This window comes from Pelodiscus sinensis, chromosome 3, assembly GCF_049634645.1.
Source record: "Pelodiscus sinensis isolate JC-2024 chromosome 3, ASM4963464v1, whole genome shotgun sequence".
Lineage (NCBI taxonomy): Eukaryota > Metazoa > Chordata > Testudines > Trionychidae > Pelodiscus > Pelodiscus sinensis.
Window position 1 is genome coordinate 5014293 of NC_134713.1, and position 18481 is coordinate 5032773.

Here is an 18481-nt window from a genome sequence, read left to right on the forward strand (position 1 = left end):
GAAGGCGTTATGCCTCGTAAAATGAGGTTTACCAGCGTCGACAAAACTGCTGAGTTCTGTCGACGTTATGTCGACAGAACTCAGCGGTAGCGTGGACGCAGGTATAGTTTTGTCAACAAAAATCCACTTGTCGACAAAACCCTGTAGTCTAGACACACCCAAAGAGGGATACAAAGCTCTCCCCCACAAGGCACGGCCCAAACAATAAATACACACACAATAAAGCCTTTACATAACTATAAAGCCTTCTCCACTCATCCACCTTAGCATGATAAAAACATTCAGAACAAGTGTGGGAGCAAAGGGAAAAGATTCCAACATAAGAAGCAACACATTTTAAATCCAAAATCTCTGCATCTCTGAACAGCAGCATTAACCTTCTGAGAAGTGCTGGCAATGCTGCTCTTGCATGAAATTAGTTTCAAGAGAGGAAATTCACTTCTGTCTATATAAACTGCATTATCTAAACTGCATTTAGCCATTAGTTCCCACTTTTTACACCAGAGATGGGCTTTTGCAGTAGTGACCAAAAAGATTCTCTATGTCCATGTGTGTATTATACACAGGTTGAACCTCTGTAATCTGGGACTTCCTGGTCCGGCAACATCCATCATCCAGCAGGACCACGGATATTCCTGGGCCAGAGTGTCCTGATGGAGGGCTGGCGGTTGGGATCCTCGCTGCTGGGCTGCCCGGTGCACTGCAATTAGGCACAACTTGGCAGGGCTGTCCAATGGGGCCAGGAGCCCAACACACAGGAAGCTGGGCTGCCAGGCATAGCAGGGAAGGAGGTGGGAGTACTGGCAAGGCAGCAAGGCTGGTGGCAAGGGGGAGCTGGCCAGGAGGCTCCAGAGCTGGGGGTGGGGCAGTAGCAGGGAAACCAGATATGACCTTCCCTGGTCTGGCAAAATCCCTCATCTGGGACTGGTCAGGTCCCAAGGGTGCCAGACCAGAGAGGTCCAACCGGTATTACAAGATGTATATCCAGATAGAATTATGATTCCGCCTTGACATATATCTTGTGGTTCCTACTTGGATCCACAGGATTGTATTAGGAGGGAAATCGGAATCACACTTTGCATAATTAACTAATCTTGCAAGCTGCTAAAGAGTTTGCTACTGTTCCTGAAGAGGGTAAAAGTTTTGAGCCTTAGTGAGAAGCTTTCAGCTATCCATCACCCGCAACTAGATTTCAATGCTAAAAACAGCTGCCCTTTCCAAATACCTCATCCAGGGACTTGGTATTGTTGCTCACTGCCACTAACTAAAAACATAGAGCCAAGAGACCGTAGACACAAGTACAGCAGAGGAAACTATTCATGTGAACAGAATTTGCATGTGCATGTGTTAAATACTATTTCTAATTATTATGAGATTATTATTAACAATATGCACGTAAACTTGGATGTCATCCAAGGATCTGAAAGCCCTTAAACACTGACTCATCTCCAAGCTCTTTTGTAAGGTAAAGAGCTATGATACCCCCTTTACACATCAGTCAGATGCAGAATTGTCAGGCAACTTGCCAAGGGCTCCACAGAATGTCAGCGACAGACTGAAATAGAATCTGAGCTGGTCAAATCCTAGTCCCCCTTTACCACTCCTTCACGCTGTCTCCTAGTTTGTTCCTCCTCCTCCTCCTCCTTTTCCTCCATTGTATTACATTGTTGGTCCTTTTTGATAAACCACAATTTATTTTTTGCATCCCCTGGCGGACCATTCTTATTTTCTTCCACCTTTTTTGTGGTTCTTGATTGACTGTTGGGAACTACTAGGGGAAGTTTATGAAAAACCAATTGTCTGCCGCCCCAGCAATTACGTGCCCTGGAAAGTTGCCATTGTCTCTAACGGGCTTTCCAATAGCTGGACCCTCCTCAAGCCCTGCATTAAGATTCAGGTACGCAAGTTGAGTGGCGGAGATGCATTTACCAATTCCCAAGGCCTGTCAGAAGGTGTCTCTGAGGAGAGAAATAATAACTTATCCTCAATCGATGGCTTTTTTCATCGTAGCCCAGGGAACCACTATCTACATTAATATTGGAAGATCAAGCTGGCCCAGTTCAATATAGCACATTACTGCGTTCTGGGAGTCCACCTTTCCAGTCAGATAGCTCCCTCCCCTGCATTGCACCGTGTGGCTGGCCATTCTATTCCTCAAAGTGGGAGCCATGAACAAATCCAGCATTCAATGTGGTGTGACGCTTTTTGCAGATGCTCGGCAAGAGAGGTTTCATGCCTGTAGAGTGGTAGGCGCCTTCTGTCATAGTCCAAGGCCAAGGCACCTGTATTCCCCCTTCCATGGTCCCTCAAGGGCATCCACTCTAGGTTCCAGCCTTCTCAATCATCCCTGCTCCCAGGCAGATCTCTCTCCCTCCTGTCCTGACCAGGGTTCCCTGCTTACACTGCGATGTTCCCAGCCATCCAGAATGCTCCACAAGACCCGAGTCTGCACTTCTCATTCTCTCTGAAGGCCATACGCACCGTCATTGCCAGCAGTCACAAGTTACCATGCATCAGGATCTACGGGTAGATCTTGGAGCCTCTGGCAGGTGATCCCGACTGGTTTGGCTATCAAGTGTGGGTACTTCAGTTGCCCCTTGCCCCCTCTGCTGCTCCTCTCCTGCCCTTTGCCTTGGAGCTGCCCCTCCCCCTGGGGACCTTCCAGTTTCTGTGCACGGCAGGGGAGGGAGTGGAGGAGTGCTGATGTCAAGGTGCCCCCTCCACAGAGCAGAGAGGGGGCCCAACAGGACAGAGTTTGCTGGCTGCTTTACGGAGTGGGCCTGGGCCAGGGCAGGGGTGAACCTGCCTTAGCCCCACTGCACCACCACCCAGGAGCCACCTGAGGTGAGCATGGCCCAGCTGGAGCCCACATCCCTAACTCCCTACCCCAGTCATGAACCCCCTCCTGCACCCCAAGTATTCAAATGCCATCCCAGAGCCTGCTCCTAGAACCCCTCCTACATCCCAACAGCCTGCCCCAAGAGCAGCTCGGAGCCCCCCTCACACTCCAGATCCCTTCATCCAAGACCAGAGCCTGCACCCCAACCCTCTGCCCCAGCCTGGTGAAAGTGACCGAGGAAGGGCAAGAGAGGGAGGATGGAGTGAGCAGGGGCGGGGCCTCAGAGAAGGGGTGGGAGGGAGGCGGGACATGGGCATGTATATCTGCGGTAGATCTTGGATTGACTTAAAATTCAAAAAGTGCTTGAATAGGTTGGAGACCACAGCCGTTCAGCATTACCATTAACAGCGACAAAAGCACCGACACGCACTGGGGATGTAAAATCTCATTTCATTAGTTAACCGGTTAAATGTTTAACCGGTTAAATGTTGAGTTAAACTGGTTCACTGATTAGATGGGGAGGCAGCGGCTGGGCTGGAGCAGTTTCCCCGTCATGGCTGCTCCCTCAAAGGGCTGCCACTTCCGGCCTCACATGGGGCTGCCTGCTTCCAGCAACCCCATGCAGGGGCCCAGCAGGGCTGCCTCCCCAGGTACCAGGTAACTAGTTAACTCACTCCCTCACTCACACCATCTTACCAGAGATCATCCTAATTCCCACAAGCGCTCTGAGAGGAGTCAGCCGTTCAAATCCCACAGAAGGGTTTTTCTGTGGTTACAGGTTCATAACAATCTCAGATCACAGCTAGCACTCCAAGTCTTGCCTTTATACATCTTGGGCCTTTCCTCTTCAGAGTCCCCGAAAAGTTAATCAGCAGAAAGCAGTCACCTCCTCAGAGTGTACCTTCAAAAGGCTGGGTTTTTGCATAACAAGGAGTGGGAAATTTGTATTCACCTCCTCCATAAATTCCTCAGGAAAGCCACTTTACACATGTCTGACAGGGCTGGTCCCTACTCTAGCACTTCGAGTGCAGAAGGTGGGGGCTCGCAAAGACCTTAAATACCCCGCCTCTACAGGCTCTGCTTACAAAAAAACCATCAAAACTCCTCAGCGTCACAGATGCACTGGCTCTGAGAAAAACAAACAAACAAAGCTGCCACCATCAAGTGATTTCACCCTAAAAAACAGGAGGGAACACTTGAATTCTTTCCCCAGGGGTATCCCAAGTTCGTTTGCCCCAAAAGAGCTTGAAAAAAGAAGAGAGAGAAACAAGCTGCCGTCTCTGGTAGCTGACCACCCAGTCTTAGGCAGGCAGACACACACACACACACACGGACCCCTGTTACTTTCCAGGACACATGAATCAAATCATCACCTTAAACAAAATGATTTTTATTACCAAACAAAAGATATACTTGATAAAGCATACTTGGTTGCTAGATGCACAGAGCAACTAAGTAAAACAAATTAAAACAAAGAGAATATCTCTGGGAACAACTCTTAGATAGTGAATGGGGGAGGGAAGGCATGGATTCACACAGGGAAGTTTAAACCAAACCACCAAAATAAAGAAAAATACCCTGATCACGACTAGATCCACTTTCCCCTCTACTCACAATACATGCCGATCTGTACTTCAAGGTCCAGTTCACTCCCACACTCAATATTTCTTACAGGCATGGTAATTCTGATCCCTGTATCTGCTCTCTCCAGCCCTTTTCTTAGAAATCCCCACAAGAACAGACCAGGTATCTATATTCAATTCAAATTTCAGCACTGTATCCCCACTGGTTCTTCTGGCCCCCTGTCAACACTCTTGTTAGCTATCTGAATTTAACCCCTTAGCCACCGGGTGCTGGCCAGCACTCCTATCCATCACATTCTGGAAAAAATCATTCTTATCTGCTACTTGTTTCAGTACAGTCCTTCCTCAGCAAGGCTCACAATAATGCATTTAATATAGTGGACTTGTAATGCCAGTAAATGAGCACAACTACGATATAGTTACCATCACAAAGACTTGGTGGGATAATACACATGACAAATATTGGTACAGAAGGGCACAGCTTGCTCAGGCAGAGAAAGAAAGGAGGGGGTGCTGCTTTATATATTAAACATGTATACACTTGGTCTGATCTTGAGATGGAAACAGGAGGCAAACTTGTTGAAAGTCTCTGGGTAAGGATAAAAGCGGTTAAAAAAGGGGGGGGATCTACTACAGACCACTTAACCAGAAAGAAGAGGGGGAAGAGGCTCTCTCAAAATAACTAACAAAACCATCCAAAGCAAAAGACTTGGTGGTGATGGGGGCCTTCACCTATCCAGATATCTGTAGGGAAAATAACACAGCAGGGCACAGATTATCCAACAAATTCTTGGAATGCACCGGAGGTAATTTTTTATTTCAGAAGGTGGAGAATGCTATAACAGAAGAGGTTGTTCTAGATTCGATTCTGACCGACAGAACTGGTTGAGAATTGGAATTCTGGATTGACAAGTGGTTAAAAGACAGGAAACCATGGCTACATCTAGACTGGCATGATTTTCCGGAAATGTTTTTAACGGAAAAGTTAACGAAGGGAGACTTTAGCAAACTCAGGGAGTTAGTAGGTTAAGATCCCATGGAAAGCAAGTCCAGGAGGAAAAACAACTGAAGACATTTGGCAGTTTTTCAAGAGACATTATTAAGGGCACAAAATCAATCTATTTCACTATGTAGGAAAGGCAGAAAGTATGGAAAGAGACCACCCTGGCTTAGCCAGGAGATCTTGAATGATCTAAAAATAAAGAGAGTAACCTACACAAAGTAGAAACTAAGACAAATGACAAAGGATGAATATAAACAAATAACACAAGTATATATGGGCAAAATTAGAAAGACCAAGGCACAAATGAGCTCAACCTAGGTAGAGACATAAAGGGTAACAAGAAAACATTCTACAAATATATTAGAAGCAAGAGAAAGACCACGGACAGGATAGGCCCATTTCTCAATGAAGAGGGAGAATCGATAACAGAACACGTGGAAATGGCAATGGGACTTAATAGACTTCTTCATTTCGGTTTTCACCAAGAAGATGGTGGTGACTGGACGCCTAACATAGCAAATGCCAGTGAAAATGGGGTGGGTTCAGAAGCCAAAGTAGACATAGAAAAAGTTAGAAATTACTTAGAAATGTCCTCAAGTCAAAGGGGTCTGATGAAATGCATCCTGGAATACTCAAGAAGTTGACTGAAGAGCTATCTGAACTAGTAGCTATTACCTTTGAAAAGACAGGAGAGGCTGAAGACTAGAAAAGGGCACGTGTAGTGTTCATCTATCAAAAGATAAGTAAGAGCAACTCTGGGAATTAGAGACCCATCAGCTGAAACTTCTGTACTAGGAAAGATAATGAAGCAAATAATTAAGGAATCAACTTGCAAACATCTAAAAGAGGAGACAGCAATAAGTAATAGTGAGAATGGATTTATCAAGAATAAATCTGGTCAAATCAAACTGGTAGCTTTCTTTGAAAGGGTAACAAGCCTTGTGGATAAGGGGAAAGCAGTAGATGCAATACATCTAGCCTTAAAGCTTTTGATACAGTCTCTCTTACATGACTTTACACTAACAAACTAAGGAAATACAACCTATAAATAAAAAATTAAATTTATAAATTAATGGAGATTGCCTATGTCCTAGAACTGGAAGGGACCTTGAAAGGTCATTGAGTCCAGTCCCCTGCCTTCACAGCAGGACCAAGTACCATCCCTGACAAATTTTTGCCCCAAATCCCTAAATGGCCTCCACAAGGATTGAACTCACAACCCTGGGTTTAGCAGGCCAATGCTCAAACCACTGAGCTATCCCTCCCCCCTAGATGGAGCTAAGGGCGTCCCCATTATAAGTCACCCTGGTATACATCCGTTTTGCACTAAAGTTGTTGATGTTTGTAGGAACTGATGTGTTATAAGTCCCCCCATTCCACACCCTTAAGTGGCGTTAAAAAAAATTGCTCAAATGGAAATCAGCTGCAGGGGGAAAAAATTCCCTGCTTTAAGTTGTTTTGCTATAGGTTCCAAAAAACGTTGACTTATCTTGGACTTATAGTGAGAACAGCCTGTACTATTAGATGGCTGGATAACCGTTCCCAGCCAGTAGTTATTAATGGTTCACAGTCACTCTGGAAGGGCATAATAAGTGGGGTTTCCCAGGGATCAGTTCTGGGCCCGGTTCCATTCAATATCTTCACCAGTGATTTAGATAAAGATAAAGAGTATACTTACAAAGTTTGCAGTTAATACCGAGCTGGGAGGGTGGCGGTGTTGCAAGTGCTTTGGAGGACAGGATTATAATTCAAACTGATCTGGACAAACTGGAGAAATGGTCTGAGAAATAGAATGAAATTCCACAAGGACAAATGCAAAGAAGAAAGGAAGAAACAATCCATTGCACACAAAATGGGAAATGACTGTTTAGAAAGGTCACAGAGAGGTAGCTGTGTGAGTCTGATCTTAGTAAAACAAAAAAGGAGTCATGTAGCACTCTAAAGACTAACAAGATAGTTTATTAGTTGATGAGCTTTCGTGGTGCAGACCCACTTCTCCAGATCACATTCTGAAAGCGAACTGGCATGACCATCATCACGGAACACCGCGCAGCACTTCCGCCTTTGAAACGTAGCAACGGCCAGGAGGGCTCTTGTTACTTTTCAAAGCAGAAGCGCCCTTATCGACTAATCAAATTGTTAATGCAAATTCCATCGACTATTTGATTAATCTAATTTTAACATCTCTAGGCCGCGCCAGCCCCAGCAGTGCTCGCAGCCCTGCCCCTGGATTCTGAGCAAGGGTAGGTGGGACCCCACTACTGGCCACAGCTCCAGCCCTTCCACGTGCAGGGAAGAGGCAGGCAGGACCCCATCCATGCCGCAGCGGCCCTAGATCCCAGCCCGGATGGGGGCAGGCAGGACCATGGCCCTGGACACACTGTAGAGACCCTGGTACTCAGACATGCTGCAGCGCTACACATGCTGCTGAGGCCTAGCACTCCAGCTGCACCACAGCGGCCCCGGTGGGACACCAGTCCTGGACCCCAGCTCTGCTGCAGAGGCCCCGCGCCTTGCCTGCCCACAGCTCCGAGACCCCCACCTTGGCTGCCGTGCACCCCCAGCCGACCAACCATTAACAGGCTTAACATTATAATTTTAATCATTTAATTGGTTAAACATTTAACTACATTTACATCCCTACTGAGGCTGTGGGGAGTGCAGGAATCAGAGTTGGGGGGTGAGGAGGGGCTCAGTGGAGAGAGTGGGGGATACAGAGTCACAATAGGAGGTTGTGAAGCGTGGGGGGGGGGGCTCCCTGGGTCCAATCTGGGGCGGTGGCGGAGCCATGCTGCCCAGCCAGTGGATGCTCCCCGGAGTTGATGTGCTTCCCATTGTCACGGCACAAGCAAACCCTTACCTTGCTTTAAGCAGCAGTAAGAAGAAGCTGCACACCAAATGCGGGGGTCCTAGCTCTTCCTGGTTAGGAAGAGTTCCTAAACAAACGGACTCACGGATGGATGGACGAACACACATTTCTAAAACATATAGGAGATAAACTCTTGATATTTTTAACTTCCTTCTCAAATAATTGTGAGATTCAAAACCATTGAGATCTTGGAACTTATAGAACATTACCTACAAAATTATAGCAATTTGAAAACATGGCAAATATTAGGCTTGAACTGCTCAATATCCCTTCAACATTTTCAAAGGTAAATCCATTTGCAACAGATTAGTCAAGCCACTCAACCTTTTCGGCTGGTAACAGACTTCAATTAACTAATAGCAACGATTTCTCGAAAATGGGATTTCAATTTGCACTTCACAACTGGCACCGTGTCTGCTGTGAAATAACCTCAATTTACCTGGTCAGCCAGCACTCAGCCTTTTTATTCCCCCACAATTTGGGGACTGGTTCTCTGTAAGAAGCAGAGCTGAACATGATGCTACATGTACTCATTCTACCACAAATGTTCACTACTGGGGGAATTCAGTGCCAAAAAAATAAACATTTCGGCATATTTTTATTAAAATAAAGCAATAGAAGCACACTTGGTTCAGTTATTTTGGTCACTTTATTTAAACTATAGTACAATGGATGGAGAATGGGATTGTGGAGCACTGAGGAAACATTTTAACCCCTTCTGTCTAATAGTAAAGTAGCTAGTACTGACCCTTTACTTCTAGTTCTTAAGTCAACAAATATATGTAGCCACATGCTCAGTGTTACAACTGAAGAGCAAGCAAGGGATGGGGATTCAAACTCACAATTTATACTGGCTACTGACCATCTCCAGAAAGGTCAGTAGCAAACCGTTCATGGACCACATTTTGCAAGAAAATTATTTTAGTCCAAAACTATAGACCAGTTCTAATCACTAAAATACCATAAGTGTTTATAAGCCCATGCTGTTCTTTATAATAAGGTTCCTTTACACCACTCTGGCAACGTACGTGAACCTTAACATTTTTACACCAGTTGTATTTCGCTGGGGGAATTTGCGAACAACAGGAACAATTCACTAAGCGGCAGGCTGCTCCGTACTGCTCTGAGGGGACAGAACCTGCCCCTGACCTACCTCCTCAGTAACAATCTAAAGCCCTGGTCCTGAATGCCAAGCATGCCACAAGCTCTGAGTGTGTGTGTCTCATTCTCACATGCAGCCCCCCGATCCAACCCGTGATTTTTCATCTCTAGCCACTCTGTGCACCCAAACCAACCTGCCTGCAGTACTGGGGAGGGACTCGTGACTGCACTTGTGGCTCTTCTTTACTTCCTCATCAGAAGTCATTTGTTCTGTGGGGAAGGAAAAAAAAAACTCTACAAGGACCATGAATTCTGCAAAAGTGCAGTGAAGTAGAATTCCCCCAAGAGTAAAAACTCAGAATTCAATAGCTTTGCCCCTGTTTTCCACACAAAAACTGACAGATGTGACAAGCAACAGGGTGAAGCTGATCTGCAATAGCCAAACTCATTCACGGCAACCACAATGAAACAGCTCTATAACAATCCCATTTAAACACTTTGTGCATGTCAACATTTAGAAAGGCCTTCATGCGTGCATGGGTGTTGCTGTCCAGTGAAATAAGCAAATATAAAATATTCTCAGAAAGCAAAATTACATGCAGCTGAACTCCAACTCATTTATATCATGATAGCACCGAAAGACTCCAGTCAAGGTCAGGTCCCCACCCTATCAGTATCTGTCCGAACACAACTACAGGCAGTCCCCGGGTTACGTACAAGATAGTGGACTGTAGGTTTGTTCTTAAGTTGAATTTTTATGTAAGTCGGAACTGGTACATATTGTAGGGGAAACTCTAGCCAAACATTTCTCCAGAGCTCAGTTTTATTCTCCCACACCTCACTTCCCTCAGTCCTTTATTCTCAAGCTGAGGTGTCTGCTGAGAAAAGCCGGTCCGCGTCTCCCTGATCTGCTGGGGGGGGGGGGGGGGGAGATGCGTTAGCTTCGCGTCTCCCTGGTCTGCTGGGGGGAAGCAGCTAGTGCGGGGTTGCCTCACCCCGTTTGTAAGTAGGGATCCGATGTAAGTCGGATCCATGTAACCCGGGGACTGCCTGTACTAGAATTCTTAGAGGAGGTCAACAACCATGTGGACAGGGCAATCCAGTGGCTAAAGTGTACATGGATTTTCAGAAAGCCTTCGGCAAGGTCCGTCACCAAAGGCGCTTAAGCAAAGTGAGTTGTCAAGGGATAAGAAGGCCCTCTCCTGTATCAATAACTGGGTAAAAGATAGGAAACAAAGGATTGGACAAAATGGCCAGTTTTCAGAATGGAGAGAGGTAAACAGGGTGTCCCCCAGGGATGTCTACTGCAACAGTATTTATGAATATGTTGACCAATAATCTGGGAAAAGGGGTGGCAAAATTTACAGAGCATACAAAACCACTTCAACTAGTTAAAGCCAAGGCAGACTGAGAAGAGTTACAAAGGGATCTCACAAAACAGAGTGAGTGGACAACAAAATGGCAGATGAAATTCAACATCCCTAAGTGCAAAGTGCACACTGGAAAACACAATGCCACTTAACATATCAAATGATGGAGTGTAAAGTAGCTGTTACAACTCAAGAAAGATGCAGGAGTCATTGTGGATAGCTCGCTTAAAACATTCACTCAGTGTACAGCGGCAGTCAAAAACAGCTAACAGAATGCTGAGAATCTTTAGGCAAGGGATAGATAAGAAGACAGAAAATATCATATTCTCGCTACATAAATTCATGGTACACCCACATCTTGAATACTGTATGCAGATCTGCTCACCCATCTCAAAAGAAATATACTGGAATTGGAAAAGGTTCAGAAAAGGGCAACACAAATGATTTGACATATAAAACAGCTTCCATATGAAAAGAGATTAAAAATAATGGGACTTTTCAGCAAGGAAAAGAGACAACCAGGGGGATGTGACGAAGATCTATAAAACCATGGCTGGTCCGATGAAAGTAAATAAGGAAACATTATTAATTCATTCCCATGGGTCATCCAATAAAATTAATAGACAAACAAATTTTAAAACAAACATAAGAAAGTATTTCTTCACACAACACAACCTGTGTTTTGTGGGCATTGATTCTTTGGCGAAGTGTCTGAGACGTTTGTCCAATGTACATGGCAGACTGACACTTTCGGCACATGATAGCATAGATTATATTTCTGGATGCGCAGGAATATGTGTTCTTGATCTTATAACTCACTTGGTTAGGCCCAATAATGGTGTCAGCAGAGTGAATATGTGGACAAAGCTGGCAACAGGGTTTGTTGCAAGGGAAAGTACCAGGGTTGGTATTAGTGTGGTATGTCCTGTGGTTGTTGGTAAGAATCATCTTGAGGTTAAGTCTGCTGACACCATTATTGGGCCTAAACAAGTGGGGACAAACGTCTCAGACACTTCGCCAAAGAATCAATGCCCACAAAACAGACAGACAGGATCACAAAGAAAAAACAGTTTTTTGCCATTTCAACCAGAAAGGACACTGTTTCAGTGACCTAATCACATGCATCCTACTCCAGAAGACTTTCAAATCTGCACTTGAAAGGGAATCCTCTGAACTGGCATTCATGCTAAAATTCGACACTCTCCGCAGGGGGGCCGAACAAAGACCCCAACTACCTTACCCATTACAAAGATAGCTTCCCCAATTATCACTTCTAATACCATTAGCTCACAGACATCTATCCTTCCCCACCTCTAATATCATTAACTCACAGACATTTACCTTCGTTTCCACACCCCCCCCCCCGCATCCCCCTTCTGTTCTGAAATGTGATTTGTCCTTTTCATATGTGTTCGTTTTTTTTAATTGTATCCTTTGGTATATATGGCTGTGACTATTTTCTTCCACTATTTGATCTGAGGAAATGGGTCTGGCCCACGAAAGCTCATCACCTAATAAACCATCTTGTTAGTCTTTAAAGTGCTACATAGTTTAGGGTTCATAAAAGAACTAGACACATTCATGGAGGACAAATCCATCAATGGCCATTAGCCAGGATGGGCAGGAATGATGTTCCTTCCTTCTGTTAGCCAGAAGCTGGGAATGGGGGACAGGAGAGGGATCACTTGACGATTCCCTGTTCTGTTCACTCCCTCTGGGACATCTGGCATTGGCCACTGTCGGCAGACAGGATACTGGGCTAGATGAGACTTTGGTCTGACCCAGTGCGGCCGCTCTAATGTTCTTATTGGAAACCCAAACAGGCTGCAATCTAATCAGACACACAGCCAAAGATTCAATACACTGAAGATTGGCACCTTTTGTTAGTCAGATGTTTTGTTTATTAACCGGGAGCAGCAGTAGGGAAAGGGAGAACACATGAGAGCACTGAGTTACAATTACTCCTAGGGGAATTTCTGCAACACTGCGCATGCACAGAGTTCACAGCCCCACAGATTCCTTCGCTTCTCTGCAGAAAAATGACTCTCTGACAGGGAAGCCTCAAGAGCAGTCACACACCACTCCCCAGCAGTGCAGTTATATTTTTTCAGGCACCCAGAGCAGCTGGGACACCCCAGCCAGTGACTCCTACTCTGAGCTGGGGCCAGCTGCGAGTCCCACCTGGGCTGGAGGTAGGAGAGGACAGGACTTTCTCTTCCCCTGCAAGGAGCAGCGGGGACTGGGGCTGGGTCAGACCCACCCCCAGAAACCTCATCCAGCTGCACGAAGCTCAGCATCCTCACCTGCTTCCTACCCCCTTTTTTCCTCGGCTTCACCACACAGGGAGCTGCTCCCCCATCCATCCAACCCTCTGTGCATCCAGATCTCCCCATACCTAGGCTCCCCACTGAGTTGACTGCACCCAGATTGCCCCACACAGAACCCTCTCAACTCCACACCTTGTTCTCCAACTCTGAGCCACTTCATACCTGGATCCTGCCTGGCTGAGCCTGCCTGCCCCACACCTGGCGCACTTGGCACAGAGGGGCAGAGCCCCGGGGTGTTTCTAGGTTAGGCCCAAGCCCTGCACTGTGTCAGGGACAGGTGCAGCCTCACCTCTGAGTCTGTCCAAGGGGTGGGAGCAGGGCTGCAGGGTGAACTCTTTTTCATGCAGCCAATGGCCTGTGCTCTCTGGAACCTCTGCATTTATTTACTGACACATAAAACTCACAGAACTGTAAAATGCTGTGTGCAGAATTTGTATTATCTTGTTGCAGAATACCCTCAGGTGTATGCTATGAATACAGGAACACAGAAAGATGGGGGCGGTCAGCAAGAAGACAGGGCTCAAATATGACTATGATTAGCATGGTAGGTAGAAGAGAATGAGATAGAAGCAGAGAACACCTGGGAGAGGGACAAACAGCCAATTAGCAAAAAGTAAAAGCCACAAAGCTGTGAATGCATAGTGTGGTGATATCACAGCTTCCCTGAGAGGGTCGGGAAGGGGTGGAATGTAGCATGGCCCCATATCTGAATTTCCACCCATCTTTCCGCTGCCCTTAGAGCTCGCCAAGTGAAGAACTGATTGCCCAACATTCAATACTGGAGAGCCATATGTGAAAGAAATCTAGCTAAAACAAACACTCCCCTTTCTCAACCCGTTTCAGTACCTCAAAAATGTGAGTCCTGTGCGTCGAGACAACAGATGCTTCTGTTTTCCTTCAGTTCATGCATTTGGCTCCTCCGCTCCACCTCTTTGACACAAATTCCCATGTGCAAAAATCAAATTTGTAACACTCCCTACTCCCAAAGTTAGGCTGTTTCAGAATGTCTTTGTTTTAATTTCTCGTTTGCAATGCAATGTTGAGAAGTTCAAGGACCACCTGCACAATAGTTCAGCTTCCACAAGGATCTAGCCATACTCTGCCGAGCTCAAGACAGTCATTTACCCCAGTTTCTGGCTTCCTAAGATCGAGCTGAACCAATGTTAAATCTAGCTGTTGGTGTGATGAACGGAAAGAGACAAACAGCAGTGCCTTAGCTCAATACTGGTAAACATGCACATAGTGATGGGACTTTCAAACTATCAGGGCTTAAAAAAAGGAAAGAAGAGGGGGCACTCTAAGTTTCCTTCTCTCTCACATTTAATACCAAAATAAATTAACCACTACTCCCACTCAGAAATACTTGCTAAATACAACATCCCCCATTTCTGCCCCTTTGGGTATCACCATAACAGCTAAGACTCATTCATTTAATATGGATTTTACCCAACAGGGAAAACAGCCTAGGACTGTTAATTACTGAGTAAACTTTTAGAGTATCTAAAAGCCAGGGCACCAGACAGTCCTAAAAACACCTGCAACACAAATCCACAAACCAAAGTATATTGATGATAGCTCTGACTCATGCCCCGGTCTTGTAAATGTTTATAAAAACAGTCCTTGTCCCATGTTTACAGACTTACAAGATCAGGTCCTTATAAAGCAGGCCCAGGCAAAATACAGCCCACGGGCCAGATGTGGCCTGCCAAGCCACTGATCTGGCCCACAGAGGCAGCGAGGAGCTCCAGGCAGGCTCCCCAGATTGGCCCACAGCCCCAAAGCACTGTGCAGAAACTCGGCTGCAGGGCTCTATTTGTTTTAAAACTGGAGGGGACGGGGAAGTTTTAGGAACCACCCCGCCCCGCCCCCAGAACATTCCCATTGGCCAGAGTCTGGCAGACCCCAGCCAATGCGAGCTGCTTGTTGGAGTAACAGGCAGCTAAGAACCACACCCCCTCTCCTCAGCTCAGTTTTTCATGAAGCCAATGGCCCAGCAAGCAGGCAGGCTGGCTGGGAAACATTTTAAGCTCTGCAGGCAGGCAGGCTAGCTAATTTGGCAGCTGGCAGGTAAGTCTCTTGGCCACAGCCTGCTTCTGGCACCCCAGCCCTTTCCTGCCCCCAACTCTCTGTCCCCCTCCAACATACCCAAACCCTCTGTCCCCCTCTTACACCTCACCCCCTCTCAGATCTGGCACCCCAATCTCCTGCCCAGATCACAAACCCCTCCTACCTTAGGTCACATTCCAAACCCCTGCACTCCAGTCCCCTGCCCTAAGTCACAACCACCTCCTTCACCCAAACTCCCCCCAGACTCCAGTCTCCCTCCTGCACCCCAGTCCCTTACCCCAAGCTCCCTTCTGCACCCAACTTCCATCCCAGACCCCCGCACCTCCTCCATTAATATCCTTGAAGAGTGTGGCCCTAGACCATTTTCCAAAATCTTGTAGTGGCCCTCTGTCAAAAATTATTGCCCACCCCTGTTATAAAGGGTGGGTTTTTTTTGTAAAAGTGGGAGAGCAACAGCACTGCATGATAGCACACGCAAGTTATTAAATCTCACACACACGTTATTAAATCACCACACACACACACACACACACACACATACACACACTTACTAGGTTTATCCAAAAAGGAGTTTTTAGAGAAGACATACCTTACTAGGATAAATACATACTGTGCAAAACAGTGTTTAAAATGAATCAGAGGGCACTAACAAGCTCTTTGAATTTTAGCACACACACAAAAATTAGACTTTTGTTGTTGTTTCTAAGAATTTTAGAGAAACGAGAAGTTCTGGAAGGGCTGGCTTTTCTCCTTAGCTGTTTGATCTGGTCTCAGTGCTCCATGATGACACACATTGGCTCTCAGTTCCCCTAGTGGTACCAATTTCCCCAATAAGACCTTAAGGATGTAACCAGTTTCCAAACTATCAGGCTATGCAGGCTCTAAGTTGCCAAGGTTGGTTAGAGACAGCGTAACTGGATGGCATCTGGCCAGCAATTCACGAGCACTATGCCAGTAAGATTAATGGATTAAGGCAAGACTACGGGGGGCATTGTTCCCTCTAATTTTTTCCATGTGCAAAATAAATTTTGTTATGTGCATCAAGGCATGTGTGGATGTGCACCATCAACAGAAATACATGCTACCAGCAGTGAGCGCTCTGCTTATCAGCTGAGCAGCATTTGAATCTCTCCGGAGCAGCCATGCAAGTGCACACCTTATAAAGAACACTGCTGGGGTATTATATTACAGCATAAAATACACAATAGGGAGGAAAAATTGGGAGGGGGGGACAAATTCTCCTATGAAGAGAAACTGAAAAGATTGGGATTATGTACTTCACACGGGAGATGTGTAAAAGGGGATATGCAAAAAAAAAGCATATAAAAATCATCTAGAGAAGACAGATTCTTCCAGTATTGTAACACAAAACCAAGGGCACATTCAATACCAATAAAAGAAAATATTTTTTCATAACAGGTTATCATTAGACTGTAAAATTTATTGAAACAAGAAATACATGAGTTTAAAAATTTAGAACGTTACAGAGAGAGACTGGACAATTAGATGGATAACAAGAATAGCTAGAATTATAAATGTTATTACTGTGAAAAAAACTGGAAATATTAAACCACATGTTTTAGGTTTTATTAAACTAACTTTTATTACAAATCAGGGTATAATCCCACATATGCCCAACAATTGAGGTGTTCTTAACACCTTCCTCTACAACAGTTGGCACTGGTCTATGTCAGACACGATATTGGACTACAAAGATCTTGGATCTGATTCAGTCTGGCAATATCTACATTCCTATCTTTTTATGAGCATGTTTCTATTATTTAAAAATAAATCTATAATAGTAATAGGGAGATGCTTATGAGTACCAGTAACAAAAGATGGATGCCTTAGTACAGTGTTTCTCAACCTTTTTTTATATAAAGTATCCCTTTTTCAAAACAAATAAATAAATAAATAAATAAAATTATAGGTATCTTAGTACCTAGCTTTCAGACACAAAATTTTTTTCTACTGTTGCAACCCATTTGTTTAATCAACTTAATTGTAGCCAGGCAGGCAATGAAATTTTTGGGTGCAAAAAGTACAAAAATAATAAAACACTAAAACATAAAACAAAAATTCAGTTTTCTCCAAATTTCAGCATGTTGACGTACACCCCCTCTGCCAGAGTTCTCTCAAGTACCCCTAAGGGTACTCGTACCACTGATTGAGAAACGCTGCACTAGTAGTAGAATCAGAAACTAGGAACCAGAAATTTATCCAGCAAAAACTGGTGTACTGCATAACTGAGTTCTACATACATAGAGAAGATTTTAAAAACACAGATGGCCCAAAGTGCACCACAGTCCTGCTCCACCCACTTCATTAACCCAAACACACACGTACACCCACCAACATAAACCCATCAGTCAGGGTCCCCCTACACACACCTACCAACGTGCATCCTTGCCATCGAGGGTATGTGACCCCCAGCACATACACGTGACCCCATGAGACTCCACGACCCCTCACGCGCGCACACACCGCAAAACGCACTCCCTCCTCTGTAGGAGCCCATGAACCATACACACCCCAACCTATGCCTCCCCATCACGGCCCCTGATCTACACCCCACCCCGTCAGAACCCCTGGGCCTTCACTGCTTCCCCACACACCAATGCACCTGACTCCGCTCCCCCCCCCCACACTTCCTGGCCCAGCCTCCCCTTGCCCAGCCTCTGCTCCCCATCTCTCCTACTCTCCCCATCACACCCCTGGGCCTCCCCCCATGCCCATCCACCCCACAGCCTGTGGCCCTGCCCCCCCCACCCAGCTGCTGCCCCCCATCTCTCTCACACTCCCCATCACACCCCTGGACCCTCCCCCCATGCCCATCCCCTCCCACTCCCCACCACACCCCTGGACCCTCCCCCCATGCCCATCCCCTCCCACTCCCCATCACACCCCTGGACCCTCCCCCCATGCCCATCCCCTCCCACTCCCCACCACACCCCTGGACCCTCCCCCCATGCCCATCCCCTCCCACTCCCCATCACACCCCTGGACCCTCCCCCCATGCCCATCCCCTCCCACTCCCCATCACACCCCTGGACCCTCCCCCCATGCCCATCCCCTCCCACTCCCCACCACACCCCTGGACCCTCCCCCCATGCCCATCCCCTCCCACTCCCCATCACACCCCTGGACCCTCCCCCCATGCCCATCCCCTCCCACTCCCCATCACACCCCTGGACCCTCCCCCCATGCCCATCCCCTCCCACTCCCCATCACACCCCTGGACCCTCCCCCCATGCCCATCCCCTCCCACTCCCCACCACACCCCTGGACCCTCCCCCCATGCCCATCCCCTCCCACTCCCCAT

The 18481-nt window shown here is 46.4% G+C and overlaps 1 protein-coding gene across 4 annotated transcripts in view; it reads right to left on the bottom strand.

Moving 5' to 3' along the window:
- Window positions 1-18481, bottom strand: part of EXTL3 (exostosin like glycosyltransferase 3) — a 220813-nt gene that overhangs the window by 169313 nt on the left and 33019 nt on the right. Inside the window, exon 2 of one of the 4 annotated variants that reach the window (XM_075923261.1) lies at window positions 9590-9665. The exons of 2 other annotated variants lie outside the window; for them this stretch is intronic. The gene's annotated coding sequence lies outside the window, so the exon portion shown is untranslated. Of the gene's footprint in view, window positions 1-9589; window positions 9666-13938; window positions 14683-18481 lie in introns of those variants that run through there. One more of the 4 variants, XM_075923260.1, reaches the window with a different exon arrangement.